The sequence below is a fragment of the Delphinapterus leucas genome, chromosome 2 (assembly GCF_059928025.1).
Source record: "Delphinapterus leucas isolate spDelLeu-1000000601 "Yukka" chromosome 2, BTC_Dleu_Yukka2, whole genome shotgun sequence".
NCBI classification, from domain to species: domain Eukaryota; kingdom Metazoa; phylum Chordata; class Mammalia; order Artiodactyla; family Monodontidae; genus Delphinapterus; species Delphinapterus leucas.
In genome coordinates, this window is record NC_143130.1 from 148,880,462 (window position 1) to 148,900,730 (window position 20,269).

The following is a 20,269-nucleotide window of genomic DNA, read 5'->3' on the forward strand; positions in this document are numbered from 1 at the left end:
TCTAGTATTTTGGATGTATTCTTTTGTTTTTTCTAAGGTATTACCTGATCACTTATGTAATTGATTTTTAGTCTTTCTTATTTTCTAGTGTAAAAAGCATATAACGTTATCAGTTTACATGAATCCTATAAATTTTCATATATGTATAGTATTTATTATTACTTCTCAAATCTAATATTATAAATTTCCATTGGGATTTCTTTTCTGAGCTTTAAATTACTAAGATTTTTTTAAAAAAAATTCTCCAGGGGCTTCCCTGGTGGCGCAGTGGTTGAGAGTCCGCCTGCCGATGCAGGGGACATGGGTTTGTGCCCCGGTCTGGGAAGATCCCACATGCCGCGGAGCGGCTGGGCCTGTGAGCCATGGCCGCTAAGCCTGCACGTCTGGAGCCTGTGCTCCGCAACAGGAGAGGCCACAACAGTGGGAGGCCCGTGTACCGCAAAAAAAACCCCAAATTCTCCAAATATATGGAGTTTTAAAAACAATCATTTTATTACTGATTTCTAACTTAATTGTAATGTGGTCAGAAAATGAGATCCGTATGATAGCATTTTTTTTTCAGTATGTAGAAAGTTGCTCAATGGCCTAAATTAAAATTAATTTTCTTAAATCTTTGTTTTTAAAGTATGTGTGTGCTTAAAATACTGGGTGTAGAGTTTATACATGTTCCTTAGTAAATGTTAATTAATAGTGTTGGAGACAATCCTGCAATCACTGGTGAGTCTTGGATGTCTTTTCATATTTAAGAGTGCTATAGGCTGAATGTTTTGTGTCCCTTCAAAATTCATATGTTGAAAACTAACTCCCAACCTAATGGTATCAGGAGGCAGAGGTCTTTGAGAAGTGATTAGGTCATGAGGGTGGAGCCCTCATGATTGGGATTAGTGCCTTATAAAAGAGGCCCAAGAGGACTTCCCAGTGATTAAGACTGCATCCTTCCAATGCAGGGGATGCAGGTTCAATCCCTGGTTGGGGAACCCAGATCCCACATGCTGTGTGGTGTGTAAAAAAAAAAAAAAAAGAAAGAAAGCCCAAGAGAGCTCCCTACCCTTGGTTAAGTGAGGACACAGTGAAAAGACAGCTGTCTATAAACCAGGAAGTAGGCACTCACCAGACAATAAATCTGTCAGCACGTAGATCATAGACTGTGAGAAATTTCTGTTGTTTATAAGCTACCCAGTCAATGGTATTTTGTTATTACAGTCCAAAGGGACTAAGACAGAGTGAAGTACTAAAAAGTTGACTGGAAATTATTTATGCATAGATGGGGCTTGTTGACTGAGCCTTAAATGTAGGGTGATTGCTTATGGATGTAGACAGTTTATTATGGGATCCCTCAAATGATATATCCTTCCATTCTAATCTAATTTCTGTCCTCTAAAATTATACTGATATTTGTTTCACTGCTATTATTGCCTCTCCTGTTCTTTTTCTTCTTTGGGCTTATAAACTTTTCACTCCTTTATTTTCATTAAAAAAAAAAAACCCAAAGAAACCCTCCCAAAAAACCCATCACTTTTTATTGATGTATGTATGCATTCAGAAAACCAACATAAATATGCAACCTGAACACACATGTAAACCAGCACTCAGATTAAGAAACAGAACATTATTAGCACTTCAAGAACCTCCCCATGTTCTCTTCCAGAGTCACTGCTCCACTAAGAATAATCACTACATTTGTTACCCAACCATACTTGGGTCCGCTCACTGCGCATAGTAAAGCCAATCTACTGACACTGGATTGTGGTGTAGGAAAGTGCAGCATTGCAAGACACCAAGCAAGGGTCCAGGCAGCTAGGGCTCAAAAGATCTGAACTTCCTGATGGCTTTCAGGGAAAGGTTTTTAAAGACAGGGTGTGGGAAAGGGGTTGTGGGTGTGAGTGATCAGCTCGTGGACATTGTTCAGATGGGTTGGTGATGAGGTACTAATAATACTACTGTCTCATGAGGTTATGAATATTAAATGAGACAAAATATGTAAAACATTTTGCAAAGTTCCTAGCACACTGTGATCACAGTCATCAAATGGCGGCTATTATTATCCCTTATACTGTTTATGCACGTCTCATTTCTCCTATTTTACACATTCTATGACAAAGCAACAGCACATAGCACACATTAGCTGCCTCACAAATAACAGTTGCTGATAAAGACTGGGTGAATGAAAGTTTTTAAATATAAATGGAAGGTATTGTGGTTATTGTTATAAAAGATGGCATAAATTATTATAATGGCTATAGTATAAAATGTGCTGCTAATGAGGAACATTATTTAAACAAGTGTCTCTTCTATTTACCTTCATCATTTAACAGTTAAGAATATCTATGCAGTGGAGAAACACTACTGGAGCTAATTAGTAAGGACAGTTAGATGTCCCAGATTGCATTTGTAAGGGTTCCAGAGGCTTCTTTCTTTAAAACCAAAACAAACAAAAATATCACCTGGAAACAAAAACAAAAACACCACTTATCTGAAAAGATGTTAAGGTTTTCCAATTTTAACAAATCTTTTGTTCAGCAGTGGAGAAACTCGGGAGGCACCACCTGCCCCCAACTGCTTCCGTACAAGATGGCGTCGTCCATTTGTACACCCTGACTGGGGTTGTCCCTTCAGCCCGTCACAGGACCGGAAGTGGTTTCGGTCCTAGTGGATCCGGGTGGGTGCGCGCAGGTGGCCACAGAGGTTCCAGGTCTTCAATGTGAGGCGCCGCAGGTGTTCCCGGTGGGGTCCAGGGCCGCAGGTAAGCGAGGATCAGGGGCGGGCGAGGCTCTTCTCCAGACTTGTGCGAGTGGCGGAGGGGGTTTCCAGCGCGGATTGAGGAGAGGGCTCAGGAAGCTGGCGATGTCACCGTGTGCGGGGGCGACTGCTTGCGGGGACCTCGTTTTCCCCAAGCGACTTGGCCCTGCCCCTCTCTCCGCCCCGCTCGCCCGTTGCGGGGGCGGTTCAGCACCCAGGTGCGCTCCGAGGGCTGTCATCTCGGTCCGCGGCCTCCCACGCCCTTCCCTGGGCGCCTCTTCGGACCCCCTTTTGCTCTCTATAGGAGTACATACCAAACCTTCGTGGCTTCTTTTTTTTTTAATTTAATTTAATTTATTTTTTATACAGCAAGTTCTTATGTTATCCATTTTATACATATTAGTGCATATATGTCAATCCCAGTCTCCCAATTCACCCCACCACCACCCGCCCCTCGCCTTCGTGGCTTCTTGACCCAATTAGCTAAAACGGAGGCACCGCTCGCAGCACCTGGCAACTGCTTGGGCGCTGCGTGTTGCACGCGTCCACAGTTACAGTTTAGTCCCCTCCATTCGTCCCCCGCCCCCATTGTTACCACCTCTTTCCTCCCAGACCACACCCGCTGCTCCGGGCCTTGCTGGGAGCCACCTCCTTCCCTTTTCGCATCCCTGGAATAGATCAGAACCAGAACGTTAATGATTATTTATTACAAAATTGATATCTGCTCGTTTAAATATAAACGAAACCCAAACCTTTATAAACTTTTAATATATTAATGGACGCAAACTCCCTTAGATACCCATTCCTTGAAAACACTATACCGTATTTTTTTAGTTTCATTGCAAGGGTAGAAGGAACAGTACTGAAAGGTTTTGTTAATATCGAAGTTACGAGGTATGAGAGAAAAGAGGTTTAAGAGGGGGAAGGAATTATAAATTTTGGTCAAGTTGAGTTTGTTTTAAAAAATGTATTTATTCTGTATTTATTTTGGTTGTAGTCCATGCATACAATCATATCAGAAATTTAAAATAGATCCTCTTTGACCTATCTCTTTACATCTCCATCTTTTCTTATTTAATCTTTTGACCCCAGGTAAAAACTGTTATCAGTTTGGGGTGTTTTTTCTATTTCTTTGTCTTTACATTTATTGATATGTGTTTGTACATATAAGTATGTAAGGTTTTGTGTTAAACTTTTACAAATGTGGCATATTGTACCTCTTCAACAACTAGACTTTTTATGCTTAAAAATGGGTCTTGGAACTTTTTCTTTGTCAATATGTAGACATCTAGCGTATTCGTTCTACCTGCTCTGTAAATTTCAGAGTGTGTTAAGTTCCCATTGTATGTGAGATACCATAGGTTGCTTACAGTTTTTCACCATTAGGCACAGTGTCGCAGAGAATATCCTTACACCTGCGTCTGTGTGCTTGTGTGAGCGTTTGTCAAGGATAGAAACCTGCAGGTGGAATTAGTGGGTAGGAGGGTGTGGACGTTTATTGCCAAACTGCCCAACAGTATATAATCATACCTATTTCCCCAGCTCTTTTAAACATTTGATGGTATCAATCTTTTTTACTTTTGCCAACCTGATGGTTGGAAAATGACTCTAATTTGGTGTTTTAATTTGTATTTCCCTAGTCATTGGTGAGATTGAGCATCTCTTCATGATTGTTGGCTGTTTGTATTACCTCTTTTGAGAAATGTCTCATTTCTATTGGGTTGTCTTTTATATATGGTAGTGTTTTATATATTCAGGATATTAATCTTTTATCATTCATATATGTTTGAAATATTTATTCCCAACATACTGCATTTTAAAGTTGTTACTTACCTTTTAACCATAGAGCATCTTTGTAGAACAAAAGTTGTAAATTTTATGTTTAAATGTATCAGTCTTTTACTATGTGTATTTTGTATTTTGTGGCTTTCATTCCTTATCCCAGTGGTTCTCAAATGGGAGCTATTTTGCTTTCTAGGAGCAACTTGGCAATGTCACGAGACATTTTTTGGTTGTCATCTAGTGGGTAGAAGCCAGGGATGATGTTAAACATCCTACAATGCACAGAAAAGCCCCTATAACAAAGAATTTTTCTGGCCTAAAATGTCAGTAGTGCTGAGGTTGAAAAACCCTGTTCTACCTTGAAGCAGAGTTTTCTCTTATGTTTTCTCCTGTAAGTTGTTATATGGTAGAGTTTTTCTCTAATTCCTGTGTGAGTGTGTTTGAGTGTGTGTGTGTGTGTATGTGTGTGAGAGAGAGAGAGAGAGAGAGAGAGCAAATGGTGTGTGCCTTACTCTTTCCAAACAATGTCACTCTGAATATCAGTCCATTCTTGACCCACTAATCTAAAATGACGCATTTATCATGTACTAATTTCTCACCCACATAGTGTCTGTTTCTGGACTCTCTTCTGTTCTATGTCCTAATTTTCTATTTTGCTGGACCAATACCATAACATTCTATATCAAATATATATTATACTTTGATATCTAGTAGTGTAAATAGTCCTCATGATTATTTTTATTGTTATTTTATTAGACGTCATATACTTTATCAGCTCACATACTCATTATTTAATCAGTGTTTTGGTGGTAGTCTTACAATTTATTTTCCAGATTAATTTTAGAATCAGCTTGTCAAGTAGTTTTTTTGATTTTTTTTGTTTTGTTTTGTATTGTTTTGGCTGCATTGGGTCTTTGTTGCTGTGTGTGGGCTTTCTCTAGTTGTGGCGAGCAGGGGCTACTCTTCGTTGCGGTGCATGGGCTTCTCATTGCGGTGGCTTCTCTTGTTGTGGAGCACGGGCTCTAGGCACGGGGACTTCAGTAGTTATGGCACGCAGCCTCGGTAGTTGTGGCACACGGGCTCAGTAGTTGTGGCTCACAGGCTCTAGAGTGCAGGCTCAGTAGTTGTGACGCATGGGCTTAATTGCTCCGCGGCACATGGGATCTTCCTGGACCAGGGATCAAACCCGTGTCCCTGCACTGGCAGGTGGATTCTTAACCACTGCGCCATGAGGGAAGTCCTCAAGTAGTTTTTTTTTAAAGTGGCTTTATTGAGATGTAATTCACATAATTTGTTGTTTAAAGTGTACAATTCAGTGATTTTTAGTATATTCACAATTATGCAGCCACTACAACCTAATTTTAGAACATTTTTATCATCCCCCGAAGAATCCCATACCTATTAGCAGTCACTCCCCTTCCCATTCCCCAACACCCTAGCCCTAGAGAGCCACTAATCTTTCTGCCTTTATAGATCTAAATATTTTGTATAAATGGAATCATACAATTTGTGGTATTTTGTGATTGGCTTCTTTCACTTAGCATAATGTTTTCAAGGTTCACCCATGTTGTAGCATGTGTCAGTACTCATTCCTTTTTATTGGTGAATAAAATTGTATCATATGGTGTATTTGTTTCCTAGGGATACGGTATTGAAGTAACGCAAACTGGGTGGCTTAAAATAACAAATGTATTCTCTCACAGCCCTGGAGGCTATAAAGTCCAAAATCAAGGGGTCAGCAGGACTGTGCTCTCTCTGAGGGCTCTAGGGGAGGATCCTTTCTTGCCTCTTTCTAGCTTCTGGTGGTTGCCAGCAATCCTTGGCATTCTTTGGCATTCCTTGGCTGCAACTGTGTAACTACAACTTCTGCCTCTGTTTTCTTCACATGGCCTTCATCCCAGAGTGTCTATCTTCACATCGTAATTCTCTCTGTGCAAGTCTGTCTCTGCGTCTCTTCTCCCCTTCATGTAGGACACCAGTTATATTGAATTAAGGGCCCACTCTACTCCAGCAGGACCTCATTTTAACTTAATTAGGTATGCAAAGGCCTTTTCCAAATAAAGTCACATTTGTAGGTAATGGGGGTGAGGACTTTTAGCATATCTTTTGGGGGAACACAATTCAACCCATAACATTATGGATATGCTATATTTTATTTATCCATTCATGAGCTGATGGACATTTGGTTTGTTTCCAGTTTTTGGCTATTATGAATAATGCTGCTATGAACTATTGGGCGGACATGCGCTTTCATTCCTCTTGGATATATACTTAGGAGTGGAATTGCTAGGTCATATGGCAACTCTATGTTTAATCATTTGAGGAACTCCCAGATTATTTTCCAAAGCAGCTGTACTATTTTCTGTCAACATCAGCAATGCATGAGAGTTCTAATTTCTCCATATTATTGCCAGTACTTATTAGCTGTCTTTTTAATTAGAGCCATCCTCATGGGTGTGAAGTAGTATCTCATTGTGCTTTTGATTTGCATTTCCCTAATACCTAATGATGTTGAGCATCTTTTCATGTGCTTATTGGCCATTTGTATATCTTCTTTGAAGAAATGTCTATTCAGATTCTTGCCTGTTTTAAATTCGTTTCTTTGTCTTTTTATTATTGAGTTATGAGTTTTTTTAATTTATTTTATTAAAAAAATTTTGGGGGTCTGTGTTGGCTCTTCTTTGCTGCCCATGGGCTTTCTCTAGTTGCAGTGAGCAAGAGCTACTCTCTGTTGTGGTGCGCGGGCTTCTCATTGCGGTGGCTTCTCTTGTTGCAGAGCATGGGCTCTAGGCGTGTAGGCTTCAATAGTTGCAGCATGCAGCTCAGTAGTTGCAGCACGTGGGCTCAGTAGTAGCGGCATGTGGGCTCTAGAGAGCAGGCTCAGTAGTTGTGGCACATGGGCTTAGTTGTCCCATGGCATGGCATGTGGAATCTTTCTGGACCAGGGATTGAACTCGTGTCCCTGCGTTGACAGACATTCTTAACCATTGCGCCAACAGAGAAGTCCCATAAGAGTTTTTTATATAGTCCAGATACATGCCCTTATGAGATCTATGACTAGCAAATATTTTCTCCCATCCCATGGGTTTTTTCACTTTATTGATGGTCAATTCATTTTTTTGTTTCTTTGTTTTTTTGTTTTTATTTCCATTACTCTAGGAGGGGGATCAGAAAAGATCTTGCTGGGATTTATGTCAAAGAGTGTTCTTCCTATGTTTTCCTCTAAGAGTTTCATAGTGTCCCATCTTACATTTAGGTCTCTAACCCATTTTGAGTTTATTTTTGTGTACAGTGTTAGGGAGTGTTCTAATTTCATTCTTTTACATGCGCTGTCCAGTTTTCCCAGCACCACTTATTGAAGAGACTGTCTTTTCTCCAGTGTATATCCTTGCTTCCTTTGTCATAGATTCGTTGACCATAGGTGTGTGGGTTTTTCTCTGGGCTTTCTATCCTGTTCCATTGATCTGTATTTCTCTTTTTGTGCCAGCACCATATTGTCTTGATTACTGTGGCTTTGTAGTATAGTCTGAAGTCAGGGAGTCTGATTCCTCCAGCTCTGTTTTTTTCCCTCAAGACTGCTTTGGCTATTTGGGGTCTTTTGTTTCTCCATACAAATTTTAAGATTTTTGGGCTTCCCTGTTGGCGCAGTGGTTGGGAGTCCACCTGCTGATACAGGGGATATGGGTTTGTGCCCCGGTCTGGGAAGATCCCACATGCCACGGATCGGCTGGGCCTGTGAGCCATGGCCGCTGAGCCTGCACGTCTGGAGCCTGTGCTCTGCAATGGGAGAGGCCACAACAGTGAGAGGCCCACGTACCACAAAAAAAATAAATAAATAAAATTTTTAAGATTTCTTGTTCTAGTTCTGTAAAAAATGCCATTGGTAATTTGATAAGGATTGCATTGAATCTGTAGATTGCTTTGGGTAGTATAGTCATTTTCCCAATATTGATTCTTCCAATCCAAGAACATGGTATATCTCTCCATCTGTTTCTATCATCTTTAATTTCTTTCATCAGTGTCTTATAGTTTTCTGCATACAGGTCTTTTGTCTCCCTAGGTAGATTTATTCCTAGGTATTTTATTCTTTTTGTTACAATGGTAAATGGGAGTGTTTCCTTAATTTCTCTTTTAGATCTTTCATCATTAGTGTATAGGAATGCAAGAGATTTCTGTGCATTAATTTTGTATCCTGCAACTTTACCAAATTCATTGATTAGCTCTAGTAGTTTTCTGGTGGCATCTTTAGGATTCTCTGTGTATAGTATCATGTCATCTGCCAACAGTGACAGATTTACTTCTTCTTTTCCAATTTGTATTCCTTTTATTTCGTTTTCTTCTCTGATTGCCAGGCCTAGGACTTCCAAAACTATGTTGAATAATAGTGGTGAGAGTGGACATCCTTGTCTTGTTCCTGATCTTAGAGGAAATGCTTTCAGTTTTTCACCATTGAGAATGATGTTTGCTGTGGGTTTGTCGTATATGGCCTTTATTATGTTGAGGTAGATTCCCTGTATGCCCACTTTCTGGAGAGTTTTTATCGTAAGTTGTGTTGAATTTTGTCAAAAGCTTTTTCTGCGTCTGTTGAGATGATCATATGGTTTTTCTTCTTCAATTTGTTAATATGGTGTATCACATGGATTGATTTGCGTATATTGAAGAATCCTTGCATCCCTGGGATAAATCCCACTTGCTCATGGTGTATGATCCTTTTAATGTGTTGTTGGATTCTGTTTGCTAGTATTTTGTTGAGGATTTTTGCATATATATTAATCAGTGATATTGGTCTGTAATTGTCTTTTTCTGTAGTATCTTTGTCTGGTTTTGGTATCAGGGTGATGGTGGCCTCATAGAATGAGTTTGGGAGTGTTCCTTCCTCTGCAATGTTTTGGAAGAGTTTGAGAAGGATGGGTGTTAGCTCTTCTCTAAATGTTTGATAGAATTCACCTGTGAAGCCATCTGGTCCTGGACTTCTGTTTGTTGGAAGATTTTAAATCACTGTTTCAATTTCATTACTTGTGATTGGTCTGTTCATATTTTCTATTTCTTCCTGGTTCAGTCTTGGAAGGATATAGCATTCCAAGAATTTGTCCATTTCTTCCAGGTTGTCCATTTTATTGGCACAGAGTTGCTTGTAGTAGTCTCTTAGGATGTTTTGTATTTCTGTGGTGTCTGTTGTAACTTCTCCTTTTTCATTTCTAATGTTATTGATTTGAGTACTCTCCCTCTTTTTCTTGATGAGTCTGGCTAATGGTTTATCAATTTTGTTTATCTTCTCAGAGAAACAGCTTTTAGTTTTATTGATCTTTGCTACTGTTTTCTTTGTTTTTATTTCATTTATTTCTGCTCTGACCTTTATGATTTCTTTCCTTCTACTAACTTTGGGTTTTGTTTGTTCTTCTTTCTCTAGTTCCTTTAGGTGTAAGGTTAGATTGTTTATTTGAGATTTTTCTTGTTTCTTGAGGTAGGCTTGTATTGCTATAAACTTCTCTCTTAGAACTGCTTTTGCTGCATCCCATAGGTTGTGGATCATCGTGTTTTCATTGTCATTTGTCTCTAGGTATTTTTTGATTTCCTCTTTGATTTCTTCAGCGATCTCTTGGTTATTTCGTAATATAGTGTTTAGCCTCCATGTGTTTGCAGTTTTTACGTTATTTTTCCCTGTAATTCATTTCTAATCTCCTAGTGTTGTGGTCAGAAAAGATGCTTGATATGATTTCAATTTTGTTAAATTTACTGAGGCTTGATTTGTGACCCAAGATGTGATCTATCCTGGAGAATGTTCTGTGCGCACTCAAGAAGAAGTGTAATCTGCTCTTTTTGGATGGAATGTACTATAAATATCAATGAAATCTATCTGGTCTATTATGTCATTTAAATCTTGTGTTTCCTTATTAATTTTCTGTATGGATGATCTGTCTGTTGGTGTAAGCAAGGTGTTAAACTCCCCCACTATTATTGTGTTACTGTCGATTTCCTCTTTTAGAGTTGTTAGCAGTTGCCTTATGTATTGAGGTGCTCCTATGTTGGGTGCATATAGACTTATAATTGTTATATCTTCTTCTTGGATTGATCCCTTGATCATTATATAGTGTCCTTCCTTGTCTCTTTTAACATTCTTTATTTTAAAGTCTATTTTATCTGATATGAGTATTGCTACTCCAGCTTTCTTTTGATTTCATTTGCATGTAATATCTTTTCCCATCCCCTCACTTTCAGTGTGTATGTGTCTCTAGGTCTGAAGTGGGTCTCTTGTAGACAGCGGGTCTACAAGTGGGTCTTGTTTTTGTATCCATTCAGCAAGCCTGTGTCTTTTGGTTGGAGCACTTAATCCATTCACGTTTAAGGTAATTATCAATATGTATGTTCCTATGACCATTTTCTTAATTGTTATGGGTTTGATTTTTAGGTCCTTTTCTTCTGTTGTGTTTCCCACTTAGAGAAGTTCCTTTAGCATTTGTTGTAGTGCTGGTTTTTTGGTGCTGAATTCTCTTAGCTTTTGCTTGTCTGTAAAGCTTTTGATTTCTCTGTGGAATCTGAATGAGATCCCTTGCTGGGTAGAGTAATCTTGGTTGTAGGTTCTTCCCTTTCATCACTTTAAATATATCATGCCACTCCCTTCTGGCTTGTAGAGTTTCTGCTGAGAAATCAGCTGTTAACCTTGTGGGAGTTCCCTTGTATGTTATTTGTTGTTTTTCCCTTTCTGCTTTCAATAATTTTTCTTTGTGTTTACTTTTTGTCAATTTGATTACTATGTGTCTCAGCATGTTTCTCCTTGGGTTTATCCTGCCTGGGACTCTCTGCACTTCCTGGCCTTGGGTGGCTATTTCTTTTCCCAAGTTAGGGAACTTTTTGACTATAATCTCTTCAAATATTTTCTCAGGTCCTATCTCTCTCTCTTCTCCTTCTGGGACCCCTGTAATGCGAATGTTGTTGCCTTTGATGTTGTCCCAGAGGTTCCTTAGGCTGTCTTAATTTATTTTCATTCTTTTTTCTTTATTCTGTTCTGTGGCCGTGAATTCCACCATTCTCTCTTCCAGGTCACTTATCTGTTCTTCTGCCTCAGTTATTCTGCTATTGATTCCTTCTAGTGTAGTTTTCATTTCAGTTATTATATTGTTCATCTCTGTTTGTTTGTTCTTTAATTCTTCTAGGTGTTTGTTCTTTAATTCTTCTAGGTCTTTGTTAAACATTTCTTGCATCTTCTCGATCTTTGCCTCCATACTTTTTCCGAGGTCCTGGATCATCTTCACTATCATTATTCTGAATTCTTTTTCTGGAAGGTCGCCTACCTCCACTTCATTTAGTTGTTTATCTGGGGTTTTATCTTATTCCTTCATCTGGTGCAGAGCCCTCTGCCTTTTCATCTTGTCTATCTTTCTGTGATGCGGTTTGTGTTCCACAAGCTGCAGGATTGTAGTTCTTGCTTCTGCTGTCAGTTCATTTTTTAAAACTTTTTTAAAAATTAAGTTTGCATTTAATTTACTACATTATTTTGAGTATTTGAGTAAAACAATCTCTTGTTTATTAAAGAAAAATAGGGTAATTATCGTACCTTCTGTAGAGAGTTGTTGAAAAGATTAAATGAGTCATGTATATATGAGTATACATGAGTATGCATGTAAAGAGCCTGGCACATTATATGTGCTCTATAAGTGACAGCTGCTATAATATATCTGTGCTCTTCAAGTCTTCTTCTATATCTTCAGTAAAGCTTTCTGTTTTTCTTCATATTGATCTTGAACATTTCTTGTTGAGTTTACACCTAGGTTTGTTTGTGTGTACATGTGGTTGTTGTTTAAATACATGTGGCTTGTGGGACTTCCCTCGTGGCACAGTGGTTACGACTCTGTGCTCCCAACGCATGGGGCCTGGTTTCGATTCATGTTCAGGGAACTAGATCCCACATGCATGCTGCAACTAAGAGTTTGCAACTAAGGAGGGCTCGAGCTGCAACTAAGGACCCCACGTGCTGCAAGTAAGACCTGGAGCAACTAACTAAATAAATAAATAAATAAAACAAAAAACATGTGGCTTGTAGTTTTAAAACAGCTTATATTGCTATGGGATTTTCTTCATATTGTTATAATGGGTATGGAAAGCTATTGATTTTATATTCATCAAACTTTCAAAATTTTAAGTTGTAAAAGTTGTGACTTGTTTACTAATCCAGGTGATTCCAATGCTGCCATTCTGTTAAGAGCTATTCTTTTCCATTCTGCCTTCTTCTGCCCTGATTTGGATCTTCTTTCCCTCTTGGCCGTGCTATTGTGAGTCTTCTAACAGGTCTCCTTGCCTCTAGCCTTGCCCGCCTGCAGTCCAGCACCCACACTGCCACCATGGTGTTCTTTGAAATAGGAGCCTGAACTTGTCACTTCCCTTATAAGTCTGTTATTGGCTCTCCATTACCTCTAAGGTTTTATCTTTCAGGGTAATAGAAGGCTCCTCACAACTTGACCTGTATCTACTCCTTCTCGCATCATCCCTCTCTGTTTCCTTACTTGCACATTGGGCTCTAGCACAGTGCTATCCAGTAGAAATATAATGTGAGCCCCATAAATCATTTAAAGCTTTCTAGTAGCCACATTAAAAGTATAAAAAGAAACAGGTGAACTTAATTTTAACCGGTTTTATTTAACCCAGTATATCCAAAATATTATTTCAACGTAAGATGTAAAAAATCGGGAATTCCCTGGCAGTCCAGTGGTTAGGACTCTGCGCTTCCAGTGCAGGGGGCACAGGTTTGATCCCTGGTCAGAGAATTAAGATCCTGCAAGCCATGTGGCATGGCAAAAAAAAAAAAAAAAAGATATAAAAAATCAATATGGAATTAATAGAGATAGAAAGTATAATAGAGGTTACCAAGAGTTGGGGGAGGGAGGAATGGAAAGTTATTGTTTAATGGGTACAGAGTTTGTTTGGGATGATGAAGTAGTTCTAGAAATGGATAGTGGTGATGGTTGCACAACCTTGTGAATGCAGTTATGCTACTGAATGTTACACTTAAAAGTGATTAAAATGGTAAATTTTGTGTTATGTATGTTTTACTACAATAAAAAAAGGTCACCTTAAAATATCAATAGAGAAATTATCAGTAAGATATTTTTTACTTTTTTTAAAGAGTAATTCTTCAAAATTCGGTATTTTACACTTGCAGTATGTGTTAAATTTGCTTGTACTCTTTCACGAGTACCACGATGCTTCGTGCCTTTTGTGTCCGTGCTATTCCCTCTGCCTTGTGCACCTGGAGAATGTTTGCTCATTTTTTAACACCAGTACCAGTCTCAGTGTTCATCCCTCTCAGCGAGTGTTTCTGTTAATAATCCCCTCTTTCCTCTTTGCCATCCCTGTACTCGTGTGTGCTTCTGTTGTTGGTGTTTCCTCACCAAATTGCAGCTTGTTCAATACATGCATTTCTCCTTTTCTGAATCCTGCATTTTTGAAAGCAGCTTGTGCCATTTAACTCTTTTTACCCAAAGTCTAACACAATGTCTGGTTTATTGAAAGTGCTATTTACATGTTTGCTGAATGAATCCCTTGGCTGGGAAAAAACCCACACAAAATCTCTCCATATAAAAATGAATTAGTAAGTTTTTTGAATGTTGCCAACAGTTCCCTCATATGGAGGTACCCCACTTGCTCCTTCAATTTCCCTGTGAGGCCTTTCTTTTTCTCAGGCCACACATGATAAAGAATAAGTAGGAACCTGATAGCCTGGGAATTCTAGATCTGAGGGAGCCCTTCTCAATGGAAGCAAATCAATAATACTTTGTTTTTTCAACTTTTCTACTGTAACGTAACCTCATTTTAGTGTTATTAAACATGGAGATAGTTTGAAATACAAAAATAAATTTGAAAAATGAATTAATAAAAACACATGTTAGATGCTGTTATTTTCTTTGAAGACAGAAATTCACTTTTCTATACAAAAACATGTTTAAGTTGGGAGGGAAGGCACAATCAAGATGAAAATCGGTTTCAAAGGGTAAAATGTTTGGCTGAAGCAGACAAGAGGAAATTTAGAAGAAAGAAATGTAAAATTTTGGATTTAGCTGCAACGTATAAATTACAAGTATATAAAATGGGGAACTCAATATGATTTCAGTGAATTTTAATTTACCACAAACTCTATGAGGGTCGGTGTGATTCTGCTTTTCAAAAACCTATCATTTCATCCATCATTAATAAAATATAGGGTCCAGACCCTGGGAAGTAATAGTACCAATGTAGTCCACATCAATTAGAACATGTCTCAAGTTTTGAATACAAACCTGGGTGCCACATTTAAGAGATACCTTGACAAGCTTGGAGCCATTCAGAAAGATCTGGCCATAATGGCAAGTGGTCTATTAACTAGGTCACGGGAAGCTGATTGGGTTAAGTAAAATGTACTAAGGGGAGTCATAAGAGCTATCTTCACATATTTCACAAGCTCTAAGGAGGGAGTAAACCTTGTCATTTCAGAGGCCAGACTGAACATCAAAGAGAGCAGTTTCTATATAGGGAACTTTTACAGAATGCAAGGACTTTTCAACAAAAACTGCCTCTTAAGGTGATGAACTCTGTTCCTGGATGTATTCAGGTAGAGATAAGGTCATGATCTGTCAGGATTACCGTGGAAAGAAATCTTGAATTGTGTGAGAGCTGAATTTGGCTTCTAAATTTTAACTCTATGATTCTTTGTTTTCCTTTAATAGTTCTGTGGTTTATAGAACCTCAGTAGTAGTCATAGCTAACATTTATTGAACCCTAATGTGCTAGCCAATATGCTGAGTATTTTGATCATCTTACTTAAGTCTCACAATAATCCTGCATGGTAGGTACTATCCTTCCCATTTTACTGAGGAGGAAACTGAGGCTTAGAGAAGTTCAGTAATTTGCCCAAGTTTATATAGCTAACAATTGGCAGAGGCTGGATTTGAACTCAGGATATTTGACTCTACTTTATCCTCTACTTTATGCTATTCTCTAAACATTTTAACATGTTTAATTCATTAAAATGAGATTTATTTCAAGAATATAATCATATGTCTTAAATGTTAAGTGGGATATTTACTTTGCCTATCTCTAAAAAGCACCACTAAAAAAACTTATTTTTTTTTAATTATGAATATATACATACTCGTATAGAATTTGAAAAATCAAAACTATTTATAACCCTACTACCCTTAGGTAACCATTGTTATCGGTTTGATGTTGCTGTTTTATACAATTTTGTTTTTTAAAGAATGGCAGATCCTTTCAGTCACTGAAGATGGTGAAGCACTGAAAGCTTTGGATCCCCAAGCAAGTCCTTAGCAGGTGTTTTAGTCTGTTTGGGCTGCTGTAATAGAATACCACAGACTGGGTGGTTTATAGACAGCAGTTCTCACAGTTCTGGAGGCTAGAAGTCTGAGATCAGATTGCCAGCATGGTTGAGTCCTGATGAGAGTTCTCTTCTGGGCTGCAGACTGCCAACAACATCTTATTGTATCCTTTTATGGCAGAGGTCAGAGAGAAGCAAGGTCTCTTGTGACTTTTTAAGGGCACTAATGCCAGTCACAAGGGTGCCACCCTTTTGACCTCATCTGATCCCAATTACCTTCCAAAGGCCCCACTTTTTAATACCAAAAATTTGGGGTTGTGATTTCCACATGAATTTCAGAGGGACACAAACATTCAGTCTATAACACAAGATTTGATTTTTCTCACTCCTAACCCAGTATTGAACCATACTGCTTCTTTATAGTATGAAGGCTCAATAAGGGGAAAAAAAATTTGTTTCACATGAATAAATGGATTTTTGTAATTTTGATAATTGAATTAGAAATATTTATCATAGGACTTCCCTGGTGGTGCAGTGGTTAAGAATCCGCCTGCCAATGCAGGGGATACGGGTTTGAGCCCTGGTCCGGGAAGATCTCACATGCCACGGAGCAACGAAGCCCGTGCGCCACAACTACTGAGCCTGTGCTCTAGAGCCTGCGAGCCACAACTATTGAGCCTGCAAGCCACAACTACTGAAGCCCATGTGCCTAGAGCCTGTGCTCTGCAACAAGAGAAGCCACTACAATGAGAAAACTGTGCACCACAATGAAGAGTAACCCCCGCTCGCCGCAACTAGAGAAAGCCCGCGCGCAGCAACGAAGACCCAATGCAGCCAAAAATAAATAAATAAATTCATTTATTTATTTATTTAAAAAATATTTATCATAAAATGTTAACATATAATACCTTGAATTGAGTTTTATTCATTCAATAAATATTTATTGTTATCAGTTCTGTGCTACTTGCTGGAGATATTTATATATAAATGAAGAAACCAGTTAAGGTCCCTATACATGCTGGAAATATTTATATATAAATGAAGAAGCCAGTTAAGGTCTCTATTTTCATGAGGTTTACATTCTAGTGGGAAAGATAGACAATGAATGAACCAGCAGTCATTAATTCTTTAGTTGGGCCAACAGGAGAAAAATCAGAAATATCCCTGAATTTTGACAATTGCATACACTTGTGTAACCCAAGCCTCCATCAAGACATGAAACTTTACCACAGTTCCAGAAAGTTCCTTCATGCCTGAAATGCTCTTCCTTAGAATTTGTCATATCTGGCTTTTTTTGTCATTCAGTGCTCAGCTTAAATGTCTCTTCCCTGTACCCACCTCTCCCAGAGGCAACTATTGTTCATATTTTTTTCTACCATAGATTAGTTTTAGCTGTTTTAGAACTTTATATAAATAGAATTATACAGTATCTCTTTTATATCTGGCTTCTTTCACTCGGTCTAATGTTATTTGAGGTTCATCCAGATTGCATGTATCAGTAATAAGTTCCTTTTTATTGCTGGTTAGCATTCCATGTAGATATACCACTAGGGCTGTTTCCAGTTTGGGGCTGTTATGAATACAGCTGTAATGAATATTCTTATACAAGTCTTTCTCTGGATATATTTAATTTCTCCAACTTGGGACTCAGAGAACTGTACCAAATCTGACCTCCTTCATCTTCCAAATCTTCATTTTGTGGATATTGAGTTTCTCAATCCATCCTCTGTGTCTCTGTTCTTATATTTTCTACCTCTTTATCTCTGTGATGTGTTCTGGGTGACTTTCTCAGATTTATCCTCAATTCGGTAACTTTTTCTCTCTCTCTGTATGTCTGACCTGCTGTTTAACCTGTCTATTGAGTTTTTTTAAAATTTTAACAGATATTTTTCATATCTAGAAATTCTACTTTTTGTTGCCTCCTGTTCATGTTTGGGATTTTATTTTCCTGAATTTCCCTGGTTGTTACTTTGAAGTCTCTTTCAGATCTCAGTTATAGATATTTTTTTGCTGGCTCTGTGAGCTATTATTATTGATTTTAGAGTTTTGGGTTTTGTTTTGTTTTCATTCGTTTGTGAGCACTCTTCTAGGGAGTGATCTTCCGTGGGAGTCCTGCATGTTTCCTGCATGATAAAACAGTTTTACCATTGCATGGTAAAACAGTTTTATGATCAGCTCTGCCTGGTTCCAACAGAACTGACCAATTCTAAGCATTTTAGTTTTAGTTTCTTGGCTGAGGGTTTCCTTTTTCAAGGATAATGTGAACTTGGGTCCTTTATCTGTCCAGAGTGCAGGTTTGAGGGGCTGTCCTTTCATGAGGGACTCTGTTCATATTCCTTTTTTTAAATTGAATGAAAGATTCTTTATATTCTATAATACTTTACAGTTTTCAAAAGTTTCACACACATGATTTCATATAATCCCAAAATAACTCCCTTTTTTCCTCCTACCCCTATATTGCCCCTCCCACTTCCCTCTCCCCACTGGTAACCACTAGTTTGTTCTCTGTGAGTCTGCTTCTTTCTGTTATATTCACTAGTTTGTTGTATTTTTTAGATTCCACATGTTGGTGATATTATACAGTATTTGTCTTTCTCTGTCTGACTTATTTCACTTTGTGTAATGCCCTCTAAGTTCATCCATGTTGCTGCAATGGTAAATTTTCATTCTTTTTTATGGCTGAGTAGTATTCCTTTGTATATACTGTATTTTCTTTTTAAAAAAAATTATTGAAGTATAGTTGATTTACAATGTTGTGTTAGTTTCAGGTGTACAGCAAAGTGATTCAAATATATACATCCTTTTTCAGATTCTTTTCCCTTATAGGTTATTACAAAATATTGAGTATATTTTGAGTACTAGGCTATACAGTAGGTCCTTGTTGGTTATCTATTTTATATATAGTAATGTGTATATGTTAATCCCAAACTCCTATTTTATCCCTCCCCCACCTTCCCCTTTGGTAATCATAAGTTTGTTTTCTATGTCTGTGGGTCTGTTTTTGTTTTGTAAATAAGTTCATTTGTGTCATTGTTTTAGATTTCACAATTAAGGGATATCATATGATATTTGTCTTTGTCTGACTTACTTCACTTAGTATGAATCTCTAGGTCCATCCATGTTGCTGCAAATCGCATTATTTCATTCTTTTTTATGGGTAAGTAATACTGCATTGTGTATATGTACCACATCTTCTTTATCCATTCATCTGTTGATGGACATTTAGGTTGCTTCCATGTCTTGGCTATTGTAAATAGTGCTGCAACGAACATTGGGGTGCATGTATCTTTTTGAATTAGTGTTTTCGTTTTTGGGGGGTATATACCAAGGAGTGGAATTGCTGGGTCATATGGTAGTTCTATTTTCAGTTTTTTGAGAAACCTCCATTATGTTTTCCACAGTGGCTGCACCAATTTACCTTCCCACCAACAGTGTACAAGGGTTCCCTTTTCTCCGCATCCTCGCCAACATTTGTTGTTTGTGGGTTTTTTTGATGATAGCCATTCTGACAGGTGTGAGAATGTGGTTTTGATTTGCACTTCCCTGATGATTAACGATGTTGAGCATCTTTTCACGTGCCTGCTGGCCATCTGCATTTCCTCTTTGGAAAAATGGCTATTCAGTTCTTCTGCCCACTTTTTAATTGGGTTGTTTGTTTTGTTTTGTTTCTTCATGTTGAATTGTATGAGCTGTTTATATATATTGGATATTAATCCCTTATTGGTCATATCATTTGCAAATATTTTCTCCCATTCAATAGATTGTCTTTTCATTTTGTCAGTGGTTTCCTTTGCTGTGCAAAAGCTTTTTGTTTTTGGCTGTGTTGGATCTTTGTTGCTGCGCACAAGCTTTCTCTAGTTGCGGCGAGCGGGGGCTACTCTTTGTTGTGGTGCACGGGCTTCTCATTGCAGTGGCTTCTCTTGTTGAGAGGAGTGGGCTCTACGCGCGTGGGCTTCAGTAATTGCAGCACACAGGCTCAGTAGTTGTGGCACACAGGACCTAGAGCACACGGGCTTCAGTAGTTGCGGCACGTGGGCTCTAGGGCACCTGGGCTTCAGTAGTTGTGGCATGTGGGCTCAGCAGTTGTGGCTCATGGGCTTAGTTGCTCTGCGGCATGTGGGATCTTCCTGGACCAGGGATTGAACCCATGTCCCCTGCATTGGCAGGCAGATTCTTAACCACTGCACCACCAAGGAAGTCCCTTTTTTTTCTTTTTTTAAAAAATTAAAAAATTATTTTTTTAAATAAAAAAAAATTTTTTTTTCTGTGCAAAAGCTTTTACATTTAACTAATTCCTATTAGTTTATTTCTTCTTTTATTTGCTTTAGGAGATGGATCCAAAAAAATATTGCAATTTATGTCAAAAAGTGTTCTGCTTATGTTTTCTTCTAGGAGTTTTATAGTATCCAGTCTTACATTTAGGTCTTTAATCCATTTTGAGTT

General features: G+C 38.3%; 1 protein-coding gene across 1 annotated transcript in view; it reads left to right on the top strand.

Annotated features, from left to right (window-relative positions):
- Nucleotides 1-2,638: 2,638 nt before the first annotated feature.
- Nucleotides 2,639-20,269, top strand: part of EXD2 (exonuclease 3'-5' domain containing 2) — a 64,400-nt gene continuing 46,769 nt past the window's right edge. The window contains exon 1 of the mRNA XM_022570275.3: nucleotides 2,639-2,743. The gene's annotated coding sequence lies outside the window, so the exon portion shown is untranslated. The remainder of the gene's footprint in view (nucleotides 2,744-20,269) is intronic.